This window comes from Procambarus clarkii, chromosome 38, assembly GCF_040958095.1.
Source record: "Procambarus clarkii isolate CNS0578487 chromosome 38, FALCON_Pclarkii_2.0, whole genome shotgun sequence".
Lineage (NCBI taxonomy): Eukaryota > Metazoa > Arthropoda > Malacostraca > Decapoda > Cambaridae > Procambarus > Procambarus clarkii.
This window is the reverse complement of record NC_091187.1, coordinates 34,290,064-34,299,084: the sequence shown is the minus strand read 5'-3', so window position 1 is coordinate 34,299,084 and position 9,021 is coordinate 34,290,064. Positions and strand designations below refer to the sequence as shown.

The window sequence follows — 9,021 nt, the reverse complement described above, 5'->3', positions numbered from 1 at the left end:
CAGAAGTGACTCGAACCCATACTCCCAGAAGCAACGCAACTGGTAACTACAGGGCGCCTTAATCCGCTTGACCATCACGGCCGTCAAAAGGAAGTGATAGCCGAGGCTATTTGAGCCACTTCCCCGACGGCAACTCGGATGGTAATCTTGGGCATAGCATTTGGTCAAGCGGATTAAGGCGCCCTGTAGTTACCAGTTGCGTTGCTTCTGGGAGTATGGGTTCGAGTCACTTCTGGGGTGTGAGTTTTCATTCGCATATAGTCCTGGGGACCATTCAGGCTTGTTCGCATTTGTGTTCCTCACGTGTGCCCCAAAGAATGAGGTGATTTGGTGAAATGCTATGCCCAAGATTACCATCCGAGTTGCCGTCGGGGAAGTGGCTCAAATAGCCTCGGCTATCACTTCCTTTTGACGGCCGTGATGGTCAAGCGGATTAAGGCGCCCTGTAGTTACCAGTTGCGTTGCTTCTGGGAGTATGGGTTCGAGTCACTTCTGGGGTGTGAGTTTTCATTCGCATATAGTCCTGGGGACCATTCAGGCTTGTTCGCATTTGTGTTCCTCACGTGTGCCCCAAAGAATGAGGTGATTTGGTGAAATGCTATGCCCAAGATTACCATCCGAGTTGCCGTCGGGGAAGTGGCTCAAATAGCCTCGGCTATCACTTCCTTTTGACGGCCGTGATGGTCAAGCGGATTAAGGCGCCCTGTAGTTACCAGTTGCGTTGCTTCTGGGAGTATGGGTTCGAGTCACTTCTGGGGTGTGAGTTTTCATTCGCATATAGTCCTGGGGACCATTCAGGCTTGTTCGCATTTGTGTTCCTCACGTGTGCCCCAAAGAATGAGGTGATTTGGTGAAATGCTATGCCCAAGATTACCATCCGAGTTGCCGTCGGGGAAGTGGCTCAAATAGCCTCGGCTATCACTTCCTTTTGACGGCCGTGATGGTCAAGCGGATTAAGGCGCCCTGTAGTTACCAGTTGCGTTGCTTCTGGGAGTATGGGTTCGAGTCACTTCTGGGGTGTGAGTTTTCATTCGCATATAGTCCTGGGGACCATTCAGGCTTGTTCGCATTTGTGTTCCTCACGTGTGCCCCAAAGAATGAGGTGATTTGGTGAAATGCTATGCCCAAGATTACCATCCGAGTTGCCGTCGGGGAAGTGGCTCAAATAGCCTCGGCTATCACTTCCTTTTGACGGCCGTGATGGTCAAGCGGATTAAGGCGCCCTGTAGTTACCAGTTGCGTTGCTTCTGGGAGTATGGGTTCGAGTCACTTCTGGGGTGTGAGTTTTCATTCGCATATAGTCCTGGGGACCATTCAGGCTTGTTCGCATTTGTGTTCCTCACGTGTGCCCCAAAGAATGAGGTGATTTGGTGAAATGCTATGCCCAAGATTAGCATCCGAGTTGCCGTCGGGGAAGTGGCTCAAATAGCCTCGGCTATCACTTCCTTTTGACGGCCGTGATGGTCAAGCGGATTAAGGCGCCCTGTAGTTACCAGTTGCATTGCTTCTGGGAGTATGGGTTCGAGTCACTTCTGGGGTGTGAGTTTTCATTCGCATATAGTCCTGGGGACCATTCAGGCTTGTTCGCATTTGTGTTCCTCACGTGTGCCCCAAAGAATGAGGTGATTTGGTGAAATGCTATGCCCAAGATTACCATCCGAGTTGCCGTCGGGGAAGTGGCTCAAATAGCCTCGGCTATCACTTCCTTTTGACGGCCGTGATGGTCAAGCGGATTAAGGCGCCCTGTAGTTACCAGTTGCGTTGCTTCTGGGAGTATGGGTTCGAGTCACTTCTGGGGTGTGAGTTTTCATTCGCATATAGTCCTGGGGACCATTCAGGCTTGTTCGCATTTGTGTTCCTCACGTGTGCCCCAAAGAATGAGGTGATTTGGTGAAATGCTATGCCCAAGATTAGCATCCGAGTTGCCGTCGGGGAAGTGGCTCAAATAGCCTCGGCTATCACTTCCTTTTGACGGCCGTGATGGTCAAGCGGATTAAGGCGCCCTGTAGTTACCAGTTGCGTTGCTTCTGGGAGTATGGGTTCGAGTCACTTCTGGGGTGTGAGTTTTCATTCGCATATAGTCCTGGGGACCATTCAGGCTTGTTCGCATTTGTGTTCCTCACGTGTGCCCCAAAGAATGAGGTGATTTGGTGAAATGCTATGCCCAAGATTACCATCCGAGTTGCCGTCGGGGAAGTGGCTCAAATAGCCTCGGCTATCACTTCCTTTTGACGGCCGTGATGGTCAAGCGGATTAAGGCGCCCTGTAGTTACCAGTTGCGTTGCTTCTGGGAGTATGGGTTCGAGTCACTTCTGGGGTGTGAGTTTTCATTCGCATATAGTCCTGGGGACCATTCAGGCTTGTTCGCATTTGTGTTCCTCACGTGTGCCCCAAAGAATGAGGTGATTTGGTGAAATGCTATGCCCAAGATTACCATCCGAGTTGCCGTCGGGGAAGTGGCTCAAATAGCCTCGGCTATCACTTCCTTTTGACGGCCGTGATGGTCAAGCGGATTAAGGCGCCCTGTAGTTACCAGTTGCGTTGCTTCTGGGAGTATGGGTTCGAGTCACTTCTGGGGTGTGAGTTTTCATTCGCATATAGTCCTGGGGACCATTCAGGCTTGTTCGCATTTGTGTTCCTCACGTGTGCCCCAAAGAATGAGGTGATTTGGTGAAATGCTATGCCCAAGATTACCATCCGAGTTGCCGTCGGGGAAGTGGCTCAAATAGCCTCGGCTATCACTTCCTTTTGACGGCCGTGATGGTCAAGCGGATTAAGGCGCCCTGTAGTTACCAGTTGCGTTGCTTCTGGGAGTATGGGTTCGAGTCACTTCTGGGGTGTGAGTTTTCATTCGCATATAGTCCTGGGGACCATTCAGGCTTGTTCGCATTTGTGTTCCTCACGTGTGCCCCAAAGAATGAGGTGATTTGGTGAAATGCTATGCCCAAGATTACCATCCGAGTTGCCGTCGGGGAAGTGGCTCAAATAGCCTCGGCTATCACTTCCTTTTGACGGCCGTGATGGTCAAGCGGATTAAGGCGCCCTGTAGTTACCAGTTGCGTTGCTTCTGGGAGTATGGGTTCGAGTCACTTCTGGGGTGTGAGTTTTCATTCGCATATAGTCCTGGGGACCATTCAGGCTTGTTCGCATTTGTGTTCCTCACGTGTGCCCCAAAGAATGAGGTGATTTGGTGAAATGCTATGCCCAAGATTACCATCCGAGTTGCCGTCGGGGAAGTGGCTCAAATAGCCTCGGCTATCACTTCCTTTTGACGGCCGTGATGGTCAAGCGGATTAAGGCGCCCTGTAGTTACCAGTTGCGTTGCTTCTGGGAGTATGGGTTCGAGTCACTTCTGGGGTGTGAGTTTTCATTCATATATATATATATATATATATATATATATATATATATATATATATATATATATATATATATATATATATATATATATATATATATATATATATATATTCAAAATTCGTCAGTGTACTACATTTTTGTTGTTGCTTTTAGGTGATGCTTTTAACCAGTGTACGTGGGTCTGATTGTGCAACCACGGTTCGAAGAATAATGAAGATATGAACAAACGGCCTGTGGTCACTGTACAGTCTGGAAGGGCAAAAGAAGAAATTGGCATTTCTACAAAAACAAGAACTATATAATGTTATTTTAAGTAAGTAACCAAAAAATTAAATAATTTTTGTAAAGTTTAAAATTCACTTAAAAATTTAAATTTTAAGTTAAAAAATTTTAACCAAAAAACTTAATATTTTTCATATTTGGAACCATTCCATAATATTTTCCCAAGCATAAATGATTATATTTCTATCACTTGCTCTTAAGATTGTTTCATTTAATAGAGGTTGGGCATAATTGTTCTCTACTGCTAATAGAACTGACTGACTTAGCTATAGGAAAATGTAAACTTAAGTGGTTTATCCATTACAGTATTTTGCAGTTTATTTCATGATCCTGTGCTTAATACTTGCATAAATAGTAGACTACAAAATGCATTTTTATATCATTAGTATTGAATAATAATAATGCAAATAATTGACTTATAAATGATGTACAATTAATTGGTAGGTGATATTATATTATTAATATTTTTTCATTCTTGCAAAGCCTTAACAAAGCCATTAACATGTTAATATAAACTTGATCACCTTCCACTTATTTTCTCATGTGCTACCTACATGTACAAAACCTTATTCCTAAATGCATATTTTGTTCTGAAACTTGTCCTTTATATGTTGTGTATCACCATCTCTGGAGAGTTTTATCTGATTGATGTATAAATTACTTTTAATTTTACAGAATATTATTGTTATACTGAATTTATTATTATATAAATAACTTAATTTTACAGAATCATCTATCAACGCACATCCACAAGTTGAGGAGGAGGATGTGACCTTCCAGATTTCTGAAGTACTGAAACATGCACCAAACAGGCCTGGTGGATCTAGGTACAAGGTAAAATAATTAAAAAAATTTTTTTACGAATTGTCCGATATATATATATATAAATAATATATATATATATATATATATATATATATATAAATATATATATAATGTGTCGTACCTAGTAGCCAGAACGCACATCTCAGCCTACTATGCAAGGCCCGATTTGCCTAATAAGCCAAGTTTTCATGAATTAATGTTTTTTCGACTACCTAACCTAACATTTTCAGCTACCTAACCTAACCTATAAAGATAGGTTAGGTTCGGTCATATATCTATATTAATTTTAAATCCAATAAAAAAGAATTGACCTCATACATAATGAAATGGATAGCTTTATCATTTCATAAGAAAAAAAATAGAGAAAATATATTAATTCATGAAAACTTGGCTTATTAGGCAAATCGGGCCTTGCATAGTAGGCTGAAAAGTGCGTTCTGGCTACTAGGTACGACATATATATATATATATGTCGTACCTAGTAGCCAGAACGCACTTCTCTGCCTACTATTCAAAGCCCGATTTGCCTAATAGGCCAAGTTTTCATGAATTAATTGTTTTTCGACTACCTAACCTACCTAACCTAACCTAACCTAACTTTTTCGGCCACCTAACCTAACCTAACCTATAAAGATAGGTTAGGTTAGGTTAGGTAGGGTTGGTTAGGTTCGGTCATATATCTACGTTAATTTTAACTCCAATAAAAAAAAATGACCTCATACATAATGAAATGGGTAGCTTTATCATTTCATAAGAAAAAAATTAGAGAAAATATATTAATTAAGGAAAACTTGGCTTATTAGGCAAATCGGGCCTTGAATAGTAGGCTGAGAAGTGCGTTCTGGCTACTAGGTACGACATATATATATATATATATATATATATATATATATATATATATATATATATATATATATATATATATATATATATATATATATATATATATATATATATATATATATGTATATATATATATATATATATATATATATATATATATATATATATATATATATATATATATATATATATATATATATAGTGTGTGTGTGTAATTACCTAAGTGTAGTTACAGGATGAGACCGTCTTCCCAGCACTCTTTGTCATATAACGCTTTGAAACTACTGACAGTCTTGGCCTCCACCACCTTCTCACCTAACTTGTTCCAACCGTCTACCACTATTTGCGAAAGTGAATTTTCTTATATTTCTTCAGCATCTGTGTTAAGCTAGTTTCAATCTATGACCTCCTGTTCTTGAAGTTCCAGGTCTCAGGAAATCTTCCCTGTCGATTTTATCAATTCCTGTTACTATTTTGTATGTAGTGATCATATCACCTCTTTCTTCTGTCTTTTAGTTTTGGCATATTTATGCCTCTAACGTCTCCTCGTAGCTCTTGCCCTTCAGTTCTGGGAGCCACTTAGTAGCATGTCTTTGCACCTTTTCCAGTTTGTTGATGTGCTTCTTAAGATATGGGCCAACTTCTGTTGTTGGGCACCACACAACAGCTGCATATTCTAGCTTTGGCGTAACAAAAGTCATGAACAATTTCTTTAGTATATCACCATCCATGTATTTAAACGCAATTCTAAAGTTAGAAAGCGTAGCATAGGCTCCTCGCACAATATTCTTTATGTGGTCCTCAGGTGATAGTTTTCTATCTAGAACCACCCCTAGATCTCTTTCTTTATCAGAATTCTTTAAAGATTTCTCACATAATGTATAGGTTGTGTGGGGTCTATGTTCTCCTGTTCCACATTCCATAACATGGCATTTATTAACATTAAATTCCATTTGCCAAGTGGTGCTCCATATACTTATTTTATCCAGGTTTTCTTGAAGGGCATGACAATCATCTAAGTTTTTTATCCTTCCTATTATCTTAGCATCATCAGCAAACATGTTCATATAATTCTGTATACCAACTGGTAGATCATTTATGTAGACAATAAACATCACTGGTGCAAGAACTGAACCCTGTGGTACTCCACTTGTGACATTTCTCCAGTCCGATACATTGCCTCTGATTACTGCCCTCATTTTTCTATCAGTCAGAAAATTTTTCATCCATGTTAGAAGCTTACCTGTCACCCCTCCAATATTTTCCAGTTTCCAGAACAACCTCTCTACGTGGAACTCTGTCGAATGCCTTTTTTAGGTCCAGATAGATGCAGTCAACCCAGCCATCTCTTTCCTGTAATATATCTGTTGCTCGATCATAGAAACTGAGTAAATTCGATACACAGGATCTTCCAAAACGAAAACCATACTGTCTGTCTGAAATTATATCATTTCTCTCCAGGTGTTCTACCCATTTAGTTTTAATTATTTTTTCCAATATTCCAATTCCATTTTTTTTCCAATAATGTGTGTGTGTGTATGTATATTTGTGTTGTTGAATATGACCGAAAGTCATAGTCTTTCTGCCCCTCTCCTTACTGCTATTGTTGTTTCTCGCATCTTTGTATTGCTTGTATGTTTGGGCAATTTTTCCCCTTTTCCTAGTTCTGCATCTCTGCTTTAGTATAAATTTTGTTGTGCCATTATCATATATTTCACAAAACTTGACATACATCTCATTTACTTCATGTCCTAACAGCAAGTGTTTGTCAAATTCCTTAAGGAAATATCTGAGTTCCCCATAATGACCTCTCCACAAGTCAGGTTTTTCAACTGCTTCAAGCTCATTTTCTTCCAGATTATAATGCATTGCATACTTTATTCCCAAAAAGACATGGTCACTTTTACCCAAGTGACCATGTCACTTGGGTAAAAGGAGGGAGGTACTGAAAGGAGGAAAAGGGAGGTACCAAAGGAGGGAGGTACTGAATGATAAATATATCTTTCTCTTTCCTGGTAAATATAATATCCAGCATGGAGGGAACATCCCCTTCCCTCATCCTCGTAGCTTGTTTAACTTGTAGAAACATGAATGTTTACAGGGTGAGGTTTACGAAATTATATATATATATATATATATATATATATATATATATATATATATATATATATATATATATATATATATATATATATATATATATATATATATATATATATATATATATATATATAAAGTTTGTGTGTGTGTAATTTATATAAATAAATAATTAAATATTAATTTTGTTAATATATTTTCAGGGAAAACTTGCAAGTACAATTCGTATACAAGAGGGGCAACAAGAGCCAGAGGATGTCTACTAAGAAAATATATAAGTCTTTATCCTCACACTCTTGATATATGGTCTTCTCTGGTCTCTTTATTTTCTCTCCTCACAAATGTCCCTTTTTTTTATTTCTTTTACGTTTCTCTCCTGTTTTCCTTGTCTTTTAATCTCTCCTTTCCTCCTCTCTTCTAACACCTCTCGTTTCCTGTCTCTTCTAGCTTCTCTCTTCCTTTACTTTTTATATTTGTGGTATTCATTTATGTCATTTTTATCTTGTATATTTTTCTTATCTTGTGTTTCTCTTCCCCTTCTCTTCAATGATTTCTCATTTCTCTCCTCTCTCTGTTGTTTCTGTTCTGTCTTCTCTCTCCTTGCCTTAATTTTGTTCTGTCTCCTCTTTTGTTGTGTGTGTGTCTTTCTGTCTGTCTGTCTCTCTCTTTCTCTCTCTCTCTCTCTCTCTCTCTCTCTCTCTCTCTCTCTCTCTCTCTCTCTCTCTCTCTCTCTCTCTCTCTGGCTCTCTCTCTGGCTCTCTCTCTCTGGCTCTCTCTCTCTCTGGCTCTCTCTCTCTCTCTGGCTCTCTTGCTCTCTTGCTCTCTTGCTCTCTCTCTCTCTCTCTCTCTCTCTCTCTCTCTCTCTCTCTCTCTCTCTCTCTCTCTCTCTGGCTCTCTCGCTCTCTCTGGCTCTCTCGCTCTCTCTCTCTCTCTCTCTCTCTGGCTCTCGCTCTCTCGCTCTCTCTGGCTCTCTCGCTCTCTCTGGCTCTCGCTCTCTCTGGCTCTCGCTCTCTCTCTCTCTCTGGCTCTGGCTCTCTCTCTCTGGCTCACGCTCTCTCTCTCTCTCTGGCTCTCTATTTCTCTGGCTCTCATATTTCATTTGATTTAAAAATGTCTGAGATTTTTACTTAATCTAAGTTATATTGCATGGTGCTAATATGAATATTATACATGACTGTTTTTTCTTTTCTTTCTCTCTCTCTTTCTCCCTTTCTTTCTTTCTCTTTCTTTCCTTCTCTCTCTCTTTTTCTTTCTCTTTCTACATGAATATTATACTTGACTGTGTTTACATTCACTTGTAGATTTTTATTTTTAGTTAATTAGTCCTAAACTTTTGATTAATAGATTTTTATTATTAGTCATAGAAAAACTATAGTGTTATATGTATACTCGGAAAATTTTACTTGTTTTAGTTTTAAGTAACAATATCTTCTTGTAACGTCAGACTGATCTCAGCATGACATGAATCACAGGCTGCTTGATCACAAAATCTATTGTGTTCACATATTGCATATATAGATTTTTAAATTTTTACTTTTATATTCTGTTATAGATATAGTCTATATATTTCGAGCTATTACATATATTTTGTTGTATTACTCATTCTTAATTAAA

The 9,021-nt window shown here is 39.5% G+C and overlaps 1 long non-coding RNA gene across 2 annotated transcripts in view; it reads left to right on the top strand.

Moving 5' to 3' along the window:
- LOC138372239 (uncharacterized) overlaps positions 1–8,123 on the top strand; it is a 14,426-nt gene extending 6,303 nt beyond the window's left edge. Inside the window, exons 1-3 of one of the 2 annotated variants that reach the window (XR_011230762.1) lie at positions 3,526–3,673; positions 4,370–4,476; positions 7,611–8,123. This is a non-coding gene — a long non-coding RNA (uncharacterized lncRNA). Of the gene's footprint in view, positions 1–3,525; positions 3,674–4,369; positions 4,477–7,610 lie in introns of those variants that run through there. The other variant, XR_011230761.1, reaches the window with a different exon arrangement.
- Positions 8,124–9,021: the final 898 nt, after the last annotated feature.